Source organism: Cibotium barometz, chromosome 54 (assembly GCF_041138505.1).
Source record: "Cibotium barometz isolate CiBa-2024 chromosome 54, ASM4113850v1, whole genome shotgun sequence".
Taxonomy (NCBI): domain Eukaryota; kingdom Viridiplantae; phylum Streptophyta; class Polypodiopsida; order Cyatheales; family Cibotiaceae; genus Cibotium; species Cibotium barometz.
In genome coordinates, this window is record NC_141099.1 from 25932078 (window position 1) to 25944895 (window position 12818).

Genomic DNA, 12818 nt, shown 5'->3' on the forward strand with positions numbered 1-12818 from the left:
TCCTTCGAAAGGTCTACCATTCTACACCACTGCCTCATTGTGCAGCAGCCTCTTCTTTTCCAAAACTGCTCCCTTGGTCCTGTTTGGCTTAGAGTAAGATGTTTCTTGTCAACTGTCTGTCTGCCCACTTTCTCTTTCTTGAAACTTCACTTTGTTATCTTGTTTACATTACTTTGCTGTGGTTACAGATTCACAAGGTCTCCATGGTGAATAAAAACTATGGCCGTTCTTGTGGAAGACGCTCTGTGGATGATAATGCTATGAAGGCAGAATTATACCACACATCCTTACCCCGTCGACCTGCTTCTTCTATTTCTTCGGTAGAGAATTCAAGTACAGTCAAAACGGAAGGAACTTGGGAAAGGTTTAGTGTTTCGAAAGGAGCATGGGTGCTCATGCAACCTAGCAAAAGAAAGAGACCCCAGACAAAAAACATTTTCTTGGCATCATGGAAGAGAAGAGTACGAGATTTTAAAATCACCAGAGGGAAGATATCGATGAAAGAAGTTTTGATTCAGCATGTGTACATGCATAAAGAACTTGTCTTGCGAGACTATCCAAATGATCTTCCGCAACACAGGCCTAATTGTATATTTTTCTATTGTGGTTTTGTTCTTTATGAGGTGTATGGATTTTTAAGATAAAGCTTTCTTTCTTTGCTTATTGACATTCTTGTGTTATTTTATTTCAGATTTATACCCTTCATCGTATGAGACATGGCAAAACATCGATTGTATTCTGGGATTTATAGATGTTTTGCATGGATCGATAGGAGAACAACAATACCAAGGTCGATGTGCAACAGAGCTAGCTCAATCCGGTATATTTTTTACTGATCATTTTTATCAGTTGTTGCTCGACAATGCTAACACACATGGTGTGTTAAGAAAACAAGACCTTCCGGCATGGAATTCAGTGGATTGGCCTCTCCCACATTTTAGTGTTACAGAGGCATATAGGGCCAAGCTTTTCAAAGAATTACAGAAAGCTCTGAGGACTAATATTGCCACAAGGATAATAAAAATTTCTTTATGCATGCCTCTCACAGTTTTTGTAGACTTGTTTAATACCTTTCTAGTGAAGGTTTCAAAAACAATGTTCACAGTTAAAGCAACAAGTCTGGCATGCATGCCACAATTTTTGGATAAAGGTTGGGATAAGAAGACATGTAGTTCAGTGTTTTGTGAGGTTGTCCAACCTTCTATGCAACTGAAGTACATGGTTGCATCACAAAATTTTATTTTTTCTTTTTATTATAAGCGCAGTCGAATGCTAGGTACAAAACTAGTCCCAATGGATCAAGATGAAGATTCTTTTGGTGCAGAAAATAAACTTCTTGATATTGATGTTGTTGAGAATGGTGATGTGCTAGTCAATATCTCATTAAGACAATGTTGCTCCCTAGCTCAATGTTGCTCCCTAGCTCAATTGCGCAATGACATTCTGTTTGAGACAGAAGGTTCTATTTCAAAGGACTTTTTATTTATCTACAACAATAAGAAGGTATACCATCTGACTTATCCTAGTCTCATTAAGCACTGCTATTAGTTTACTTTACCCTATTGTTTCATATTGCTTTTTTGCAGGTGCTCAAAAGAAGAGAGAGTTCAATAAAATGCAGACATTGAAAATTTAAAAATTGAGATAACACAGACTCCATAAACAAAGGTATTATATTCAATAAAGTCAAATTCTGTACAGAAGTGTTTAATTATATATGTAGAACATATTCTTGACAACCGTTTTCTATTTATCTACAGGCTGATCTAGAGGCTGCTCTACATGGTCCAAGCTCACCGTATCATCTTTATTTGGAGAATCTATTTTCTGCTGCTCCATCCTGTCGTGTACAGTCTCTTGGTGCTGCTCCATTGTCTCCTCTACTGCCCCTGGAGCATCTGTTTGCTGCTGCTCCATCATCTCCTCAATAACATCAGCAGCAGGTCCTTGTTCTTGTGGCTTCTCCTCATCAGCACACTAGGTCCTTGTTCCTGTGGCACCACATCAGCATCATATGTGTCATCAAAGTGTATGACACCTTCTCGGACTTTAGAGCTCTCATCTGTGTCATCAAGGTGTACACCTTCTCGGACTTTAGAGCTCTCACCCAACTCGACAGTAGCTGGTACAATAGGTTTGGGGGAGGCATACTTCAAAAACTTTCAAATTGTATCAGCTCTGAAACTATATACATAGTTCAAGCTGAAGCTATCTTCTCTCATCTGCAATGAGATATGATGATTTAGAACACTTTGTACCAATATCAAATTTTTTGAAGCTAAATGAAAATTATTTTTTCTTACAAGCTCTGGCTGTCCTATCTCAAAATAGCTTGAAAGTATATATTTGGCACTAATCAGCACTCTCCAGCCGCAGCTACTTGAATCATCTTGTTGTGGTGTCTGGATAGTTGGAAAGATATGTTAGAAACTATTAATATCTGAACAAAACAAAATTATTCAATAAGTTCAAAGGCATAGCATGAAATAGACATCAGTAGAGGGAACGACTTTCTACCTCTAAATCTATTGGCTCTATTGAATCCAAAAGATTGACATTAGGAGGACAGTGATCCAATGCATCTAGAAGCCTTCTAATACAACTGCAATACATATAATTCAGTTAGTGTGCATTAAATCAAAATAATGAAGTTTAAAGTTAAAAATAGCACACAAACCACTTACAATTTCAGCTCTCTGTGTGTGTTTCTAAGAGAGTTGAATAAAAAGCATTGCTTCTGCTGGATGTCAATAGAAGCAAAGCTCCAGTGGTCACTGCATAAGGAAAAAAGCATTAAGAAATCAAAGGCTACAAGAGTTCTCAATCTTGAAGAAAAATCCCAAAAGAAGCAGTCACCCACATACTTGTTATGGTATGGAAGTAGCAAAATATCGACAACATCAAAATCACAGTGTCTGAACTAATTGGAAATATCCATGGGAGTTTCCTTTGGATCTCTTAACTTGAAGGAAATGGCAGGATCAATAATATGAACTGTATGCTGTACAGCATGGTTCAGCCAGCTTCTCATCATGCTACATTGGACCAAACAATAATTAGGTTAGGGTGTAAAGGAGGAGGTACAATAAGGATTGTTTTGCAAACAAATGTAAAATAAAAGACACTTACTAGAGCATTGCAAGAATGATAGTATCTGAGCAATACTCATTCTTATGAGCCAATGCTGCCAAGCATGGTTTTGTCAAGTCAAAATTATTCTCTGAAGTTTCATCTTCAATATGGACAACTATGTTAGGTCCCAGCTCCTGCAGCCTTCTCTGTATCTGCAGCTCCATCTGTACAGTCTCCACATCTATAGCAGATTTGGATTCTTTTATTTGCTGCTTCAATGACTCCTCATAAGCGGTGCTCTTTGAGTGGGTTACTTCAACAACCTTCACCTTATCTACCTTCAATTTTCTTGTAGGTGGAATTAATAATATGTCTCTCATTTTTATGTCCTGCCATTCCACAGGATGGACCAGCTTGTCATACCTCCATCTCACTCTGGACAAAGTGTTGAAGTCTTTGGCCTTTATCATTATTGATACATGGACTACTATACCAAATGGGTTGAATCCCGTGCTACCACAAAGGGCTGATGTGCCAGAGCAATAACCAAATTCCTTTATGAGAATATAATTAATAGATTTGGGTGTCCACTCAAACTAGTAAGCTATAGGGGGAGTCACTTCATCAAGGTTGTGATCAAGCTTTTGCTGAGCAAATTCATGGTAGTACACCACAAATCCTCACCCTACTACCTCAAGCTAAGGGCCAGGTTGAAAGCACCAATAAGATTATCTCTCGTATCTTGACCAAGATAATTGAAGTCTTCCATATAAATGACTAAGAAAATAAGGGGTGTGATTTTTGGGTGAGCTATTGAAAATGGTGAGCCTTTTGGAAAGGCATACAAAGGTGGCTAATGATGAGCCATTCTAGAATGAGGTGGTCGGACCATCCCATACACCTGAGATGCCTAGAAGAGACATAGGAAGAGGACGAGGTCTAGGTAGGGGGGGAGAAATTCCTCAAAGACCAAGAGTGGATCCAACCATCGATCTTAATGTAGCCACAAGGATAGATTTGTTGAATATGGCTGCAAAAATGGGCCGAGAAATGGTCAGGGATCTAGGCAATGCTCTAGAATTCCCCACGCATCATTTCAAAGCTTGTTCAAAAATTCTCTAGGGATGGGGATCCTATTTAACATGTGGAGATTTTTGAATCCACAAATGCGAAACCTGCGGACTAGCTAGTGATGTAACAATGATTCATGCTTTCTCACTTACCCTAGAAGGAAAAGCACATCAATGGTTCTGAACCCTCAAACCCAAGGATAAGGTTAACTTCACACAACTCAAGGATGTGTTTGTGCCCAGATTTGCTAGAAGTAGTGATAGATGGAGTCTTGTAGCATAGTTGCACAACATCAAACAAAAGGAAATGGAGTCGATGGCGAGACTATGTGTCTCGGCTAAAGCACTTAAATTCAAGGTGCAAACTACGGGAAAGACTAACTGACGATTAGTTATTTCCTTGCTTCCGAAGAGGAGTTAGAGACCACAAGATGCATGATTATTTGGTATTAGCCCCGATCGGCTACTCTAGATACATGTTGCAAACTAGCAATTGAATATAAAGATAATATGTTGGAATTTTCACAACAACCGGAAGATGTCAGAATATCTTCGGTAGCAACGACTTCGCATGTTTGTGTTACTAAGAGATTGGAACTCGGGAGCAAGCAAGTCAGAAACGTGATGGTGGACGAACGCAATAATGCAATACTAGAAAAATTGAAGGTAAAGGAGGGAAGAGAAACATCTGGGCATGGGCATACCCATCTTTATCCCCGTAGGGAATTGGTGTGGTGCTCTATGTGCAGATTGAATCACACTACCATCGAATGTCCACAGTTAAGAGCAAGGCCACTACTCTATTGTGCACACTATGTAAAATTAGGGAATCATGACACCTCCATGTGCATATATCCAAGGTTCCAAATAGTTTCACAGCTGCCGGCACCTAGATCTCCATTAGCTTTATCAGCATCACCCGCGCAAATCACTGTAGTGACAGGATAGCCAAACTCTTCCTATTTACCTAGGGGGATGTTTCGGGTACATGATGCTTCACCTCTGTTGAGATTCAAGCTCGATGTCAGCTTGTGCTAGTTTCACTATGTGCTGGCATGTTAGGTAGTAACATGTGTGAGACATAAATGATCGTGTCCAGCTGGTCATAGCGTGTGGACATTAGCTAGGGTTAGTAGTGTGTGGACACAATACATAGTCTGTGTTGTAGATTATGGATTATGGCTTTATGCATTGTGTGAGAAGGGAGATGGCTTCCCTCTATGGTTAGGGTTTGCATAATATATTAGGTTTTGATCCTATGTGTGTGTCTCCTCTCCCTCTACTTGTTTGTCATCATGGTGGTATCAGAGCCTGGTGCTCTCTATTAGGGTTTATGAGTGAGTGACAGAAGTGGGAGAAGAAGCTGCGAAGCTTGCCATTGGAGCTGTGAAGCTTGGAGCACACGGATTTCCATCAAATCTGAGAGCTTGGCCTACCGGTAAGGACTACTAAACATCCTTGAGCGGATTGCAGGTGCAAAAACACAAACAACACCATATTTGAGCAAAGAGAAATTTATGTTTTGCAAGCTCTCCATTAAAGCTTGAGTGTGGTGAATGTATGAGGCAAATAGTTACAAATCTGGCAAAGAATCATGTATTTAGCAAATGGGAATGTATTGGCAACTCATGTGCAAGCCCTACATTGAATTTGGAGCAAGTTTGATGCATATTAGTGAGTGGAAATTCACTGTTTTGAAGCCCTCACAAAAACAGAGAAGTGATGTCCATTGTGGATGCAATTGGAGGTAGTTGTTTGCAAAAATCACTACACATTGATGGATTGGGCACATGCCTAGGTGTGTTGGGCATCTATATATACCTTCAATTATCACAACAAATATCTCAAATCACCTCAGGAGCAGGGGCGCAGCTTGTGATGGATTGGGCACGTGCCTAGGTGTGTTGGGCATCTATATATACCTTCAATTATCACAACAAATATCTCAAATCACCTCAGGAGCAGGGGCGCAGCCTGCAAAAATCACTACACATTGATGGATTGGGCACATGCCTAGGTGTGTTGGGCATCTATATATACCTTCAATTATCACAACAAATATCTCAAATCACCTCAGGAGAGCAGGGGCGCAGCCTGTAGGGAGGAAACAGAGTAGATTTCACATATTTTTAAAAAGTGGAGGCCAAATAATTTGGACAAGAATCAAAGGAATTAGAGCACTTTTACTACTGGTCTTTTTTGGTTTTACTGGTTTTTCTCAAAACAGAGAAGGGGATTTGATAAATTTGGTATGTACACACCTTGGATGGTGTTGATATGCAACATTGAGCTTGTTTAGGTGTTAAGCAATTTATCCACACTTGATTGAACCACTACATTGCAATTTGAAGCCTTGGAAAGCGCTCCAAAAAACAGGGTACTTGGACTGCATATGCCAGTTCAATTTGAATGCAATGAGTTTGATTTTCTACATCAAAAGTGAAGTTTACTGAGTACTTTGGAGTATCTGGAACACTTATTAGAGTGTGGTTGAGCTGAGGAAGGCTTGTTTATAGATTTGGACGTGTGCAGAAGGTGCATTTGCATTGAGCAAATATGTCAGACAACCTAGTACAGATTGTGGGTGAGAAGTTGGATAGAAAGAACTTCCAGGCATGGAACTACAGGATTAAAAGCTTTTTGAAAGGAAAAGGGTTTTGGAACCTTGTTACAGGTGTGGAGCCAGAGCCAGAACTACCTCTATAACCTACACAACAACAAGTTGTAGCTCATAATAAGCAATGGTCAGAGAGAGCATACAAAGTTTTGCATTACTTGTCTATATGTATCTCGGATGCTATACTGATACATATACATGATGCTGAGAATCCCAAGGATGCATGGGATACATTGGTAAAGTTGTTTGATTTTGACACTAGTGCTCCTCGTAAGTCTCAGTTGAGACAAGAGATTCCTAATGTGAAGCGGAAAGGAAGGAGTATCCATGATTATGCATCAAGAAGTAATGATGGCAGTGCAAATCACTTGTTTGCCCCATGAAACATGTTGTGAGATCTATGATGACAAATGGTGAAAGTGATGACACTTGGTATATGGAATCTCGAGCATCAAATCATATGACTCGTCATGGCAAATGGTTTGAACATATGAAGCCTATGGATGTGAAAGGCTATGTGGAGACAGGAGATGATACCCAACATGCTATCACACATGTTGGAAGCGTACCATTGGTTATGCACAATGGTGAAACAAGTCTATGGCTGATGTCTTGTATGTGCCTTCTATTACAAAAAGTTTGGCCTCAGTTGGTCAAATGGTGGAACAGGGTTTACAGGTTTGTTTCAAACGAGCATGGTTGCTTCGTTGAGGATTTCAAAAATGGATGTAGAGTCATTGCCAAAGGCAAGAAAGAAGGTAGGTTATTTAAGTTGGATGTGCTGGGATTAGTGAGTTGAAATCAGCCATGTTCTCTAAAAGTCAAAATGTGGTACAGGACATTGACATGTGGCATAAAAGGATTAGACATGTGAACATACAAAGGTTAAAGAACATGCAGGCAAGAGGCATTGTTAGCGAGCTACCTAGATTCAAGTATGATGGGAATATGCATGCCTGTGATGCTTGCCAGTTTGGAAAGCAAGCAAGGTTGCCATTTCCTAAAGAAGGCAACATGAGTAGCAGGCCACTTGAGATAGTGCATAGTGATGTATGGGGTCCTGCACAAAACCCATCCATTAAAGGCAGCTTGTATTATGTGACATTCATTGATGATTTCAACAGAATGACTTGGATTTACTTTCTCAGAGAGAAAGTGAAGTGTTGGGAAAGTTTATGGACTTCAAAGCTTTTGCAGAGAAGCAATATGGCTCTTGGATAAAATGTTTGAGGAAAGATGGAGGTGGTGAATACACCTCACATGCTTTTGAGAATTTCTTGAGAAAGCATGGCATAAGAAGGCAATTAACTTGCAGGTACACACCTCAGATCCAAAGTGGTACAGTCCAGGAAGTTGTAGCTCGTGGATAAACATAGACCACGTTGTCACTTTATAGCCACATTTAGGGAGTAGATCTACCCCTATATACGGCACAATCATTGTGCCAAGTGGTAGGATTGTCAGTTCCGAGCATGCCTGGCAGAGTTTCCTATTGGTGTGGTCGTCTTTGTGATTGATTTTGCAGAGAACTACACTTTCACACCTTTTCAAGAGATACAATCTAAGTATTACTTTCTCAGAGCAGAAAATGGTTATATTTCATAATATTTGTTTCGTGTATGAGCTATATTACTTATTTGATTTTTTGTGTCCTAAATGTCTGTATTGCTTACCTCACCAGGTTGCTATTATGGTCCACATTAGCTATCGACATGTAGAGGCTCATGTAGATGGGATAGCAAGTACCCCTGAGACCCGTGTCATTATTCGAGAGTATCATTTCTATATCAGTGATGATTGTTCACATGATGCACATTTTGTGCAACATTGTTCTCGTCTCCATGACGATTTTTTACGAGATTGTGGGATCATACGTGGCTAGCGATGGGTTTGGGTGAATGGTTGTGGCATACAGTTCAAGTCATAGTTCAAGTCATCACGACAATTCTATTGGCTCTACAAGTAGTACTTATGATTCTCTTATATTCGCAATTAAACTAATTCACTAGAACATCTTAAAGAAAACAATAACTAAGACTTTGTTTTATGGATTTATAGGTGGCATGTGCAGTCTAGTATCCCAGTGATTTGGTCATTCTTTGAGACTGGTCTCACGGGAAGGGAGAGCATGATGGTGCGGGCGCGTGTGTGAAACGTGCCCTGAGGCGTCATCAGCTGTGCGGCAGGATGCTGAGCGGTTCAGAGATGCGGGCCACGTAGTCGAGTGGTGCTTCCAACATTTATGTGGGAGTGCAGCATCATCGTATCCCAAACGTGATGCTCGGATTGTCAGGAGATTTTTTTGGCATGTGGATGGTGGCATGATTGACCGTAGAGCCTCCCATGATTGTGACACAGTACCTGGCACCTTGGGCTTACATTCCATCAGGAACACGTGCATGGCGGCCCACACGATTTACACATGATGGTTTGCATGCTTTTGTGGAGCATGTATGGATGGCGATTGGTCACATTGTGCCTCGAGAGGATGGGTAGATGCATGGATACAGACATTCCTCTCCCCCGAGCATCCTTCACATCCAGTGTTGTCTGATGAGTACACAGTCCTGCATTCATTGTCTGTTATGATAACCTGACAGATTTGCTACAGGAGGGTGATGTATTTACTGTTATTGCCAGTGAGGGAAATAGCGAGGGAGTAGACTACTATCTGATGAGTTGCACTAGGCCAAAGTGAATCCTTGACCAGGATACAGTGGATGATCATGGGTTTTCTTTTGACGCCCATAGCATGATTGTGCCTGGCCGGTTCTACCAGCAGATTCGACTTCATCGGGGGGGGAGTCTTGAGTTCCAGCAGTGGAAGTGGGAGTTAGAGGCATTTCAGTTCTCTCATCTAGTGGTTGCTACTAGGCTCACTCTTGATCGAGTATAGAGCCAAAAACACAATTCTCACCCTCGTTTTCGACTTCGGTGGATGACCATGAGAGCATTCTAGAGCTAGAGAGGGTGTTGCTGACTACATCTCTATCTTGATAGTGACTAAACTCGATCTTTTGAGTTAGTGGCTAAACCCAGAGTGGCTGTGTTAGCTCACATTCTGATGTACTTAGTTGATGTTTATATCATTATGAGTTTTCTCATTATTGAGGATCATTGCATTTTAGTTGATGTTCATGGTTTTCTGAATTTTTAACAGTTTGGCTATCATATCGTTTGTTGAAAATCACCAAAGGCGCTAATTACTAACCCGAACATGCTCCAATCATGACCGAACTTTGCAAGCATGTGGGGGTGCCCCCCCCCCCCCCATATGCTTGAAAAGTTGGGTCCCCATTGGAGCATGTTTGGGTACGATAGTATGGGAAAGGCCCGGATTTTCCATGGCCTCTAAAGCACCAAGAGACTTGAAAAATCCGCAGTGGGTGCTAATTACCAATTAAAACATGCTCCGATTGTGACCAAACTTTGCAAGCATGTGAAGGTGGGTCCCCCCCACATGCTTGCAAAGTTTGGTCCCCATCGAAGCATGTTTGGGTATGATAGTATGGGGAAGGCCCGGATTTTCCATGGCCTCTTAAGCACCAAGAGACTTGAAAAATCCGCACTGGGCACTAATTACCAATTGTAGCCATGTATGTCCAAGCTTTTACCACTCTCATAAAATAAAACCATAATGTGCAGTGGTCTTCACATATCGCATGATGCGTCTCACTGCATCCAAATGTGGTTTCCTGGGGCTCTGCATAAACTGGCTTACTAGCCCCACAACATAACTCAAATTCGGGCGTGTGATAGTCATGTATATGAGACTACCAACCATCTTTCTGTACATAGAAGGATCATCCAATTCCTCGCCATAATCAGCCCGCAACTTCACATTTTGCTCCAAAGGTGTACTCATAGGCTTACACCCTGTCATGCCATACTTTGCCAACATATCCAATGCATATTGGCGCTGTACTAACCATGTACCTGCATGATCTTTAACCACTTCAATTCCAAGGAAGTATCTCAACTCACCAAGATCTTTCATGTCAAATTGCCCACTCAAAGCTTTCTTGACATGCATCACATGTGCACCATGATCACCTGTGATAATCAAGTCATCCACATAGATGATGAGTAAAACAATCCCATGCTCTCTCTTCTTCACATAGAGTGAAGAATCTGCTGTAGAAATCTGAAAACCAAGTGAGATAAGATATCTGCTCATCTTATCACTCCAAGCATGAGGTGCTTGCTTCAGACCATACAATGCCTTTTTCAATCTGCATACGTGAGTGGGATATCTTGGGTGTACATACCCTTCTGGCTGTGCCATGTACACTTCCTCTTGTAGATCTCCATTTAGAAATGCATTCTTGATATCCATTTGATGCATTTCCCAGCCATTAGCGACAGCCATAGCAATGACTGCTCTCACTGCGCCCATCTTAGCCACTGGACTAAAGGTTTCATCATAGTCCAAACCTTGGGTCTGTGCATAACCCTTTGCTACCAATCTTGCTTTATGTCTCTCAATAGAACCATCAGATTTGCACTTCACTTTGTAAACCCATTTACATCCAATAACATTCTTGTCCTTTGGTAATGCAACCAAGTCCCATGTATCATTATGGACCAATGCATCCATCTCAACATCCATTGCTTTCTCCCATACATGCTCTCCAATAGCCTCTGTATAGCATGTAGGTTCCACATGCTTCACCATAGATGTCATATATGCATAGTACATAGCAAAATCTCGATATATCAATCTGTCAACTGGATATCTGACTCTCTGGGATCTCCGCAATGCATGCGGGTCACTCTGTACACCTGTCACTTTAGCATGTGGTGGCACATATCTGTCCTGCCTAGCACCAGGTGTGCGTAAAACAGGTATGCCAAGCTCCTCATCCAAACTCTTTGAACTAGATGACTCATAACCTGTGATTCCAATTCCTTCGACCTTCTTCTTTCCTTTATCCATAGCACTACTCCCAGTGCTCACACTCTCATGCCTCAAACGTCCTGACCATGGACGTACACTGCTACTCTCAGCCTCTGCTCTGCTGGCTGCTGGCCCAGACATAGTAGTAGAACTAGAACTTGCTTGTGGCAAGTTCACAGGCACATCAGCCTCAAGTGACTCAATGACTCCCTCATCTTTTGCTTTGTACCAACTAGCAAGCTCATCAAACACCACATCTCGTGAGATGACCACTTGTCTAGTTTGTGGATTATAACATTTGTATGCCTTTCGATCCTGTGCATATCCAACAAATACACATTTCTCTGCCTTAGGATCCAACTTCCTTCTTCTTTTATCAGGCACATGTACATAAGCTATGCATCCAAATACTTTGAGATGTCCAATATCTGTCCAACTTCCTTCTTCTTTCATCAGGCACATGTACATAAGCTATGCATCCAAATACTTTGAGATGTCCAATATCTGGCTTGTAACCTGTAAGCCACATCTCTGGCGTGCTTCCATGAATGACTGCTGTAGGTGTTTTGTTCAGTATATACACTGCAGTAGCACATGCTTCTGCCCAATAGTAATCTGGCATGCTCTTTTCATTGAGCATCGCCCTAGCCACTTCACATATGACTCTATTCTTTCTCTCAGCCATACCATTCTGCTGAGGTGTATGCCTGCAAGTCAATTGTCTTCTTATACCATGCTTCCTCAAGAAATGCTCAAAAGCCTTTGAGGTGTATTCACACCACCTCCATCTGTTCTCGAACATTTAATCCAACAGCCATATTGCTTTTCTGCAAAAGCTTTGAAATCCATGAACTTTTCCAACACTTCACTCTTCTCTCTCAGAAAGTATATCCATGTCATCCTGCTGAAATCATCTATAAATGTCACATAGTATAAACTACCTTTGATAGATGGGTTTTGTGCAGGACCCCATACATCACTATGTACGATCTCAAGTGGCCTGCTACTCATATTTCCTTCTCTAGGAAACCTCAATCTTGCCTGCTTTCCAAACTGACAGGCTTCACAAACATGCATATGTCCATCATATTTGAACCTTGGCAATCCACTGACAATGCCTCTTGTTTGCATGTTCTTTAATCTCTTTATATTGACATGTCCA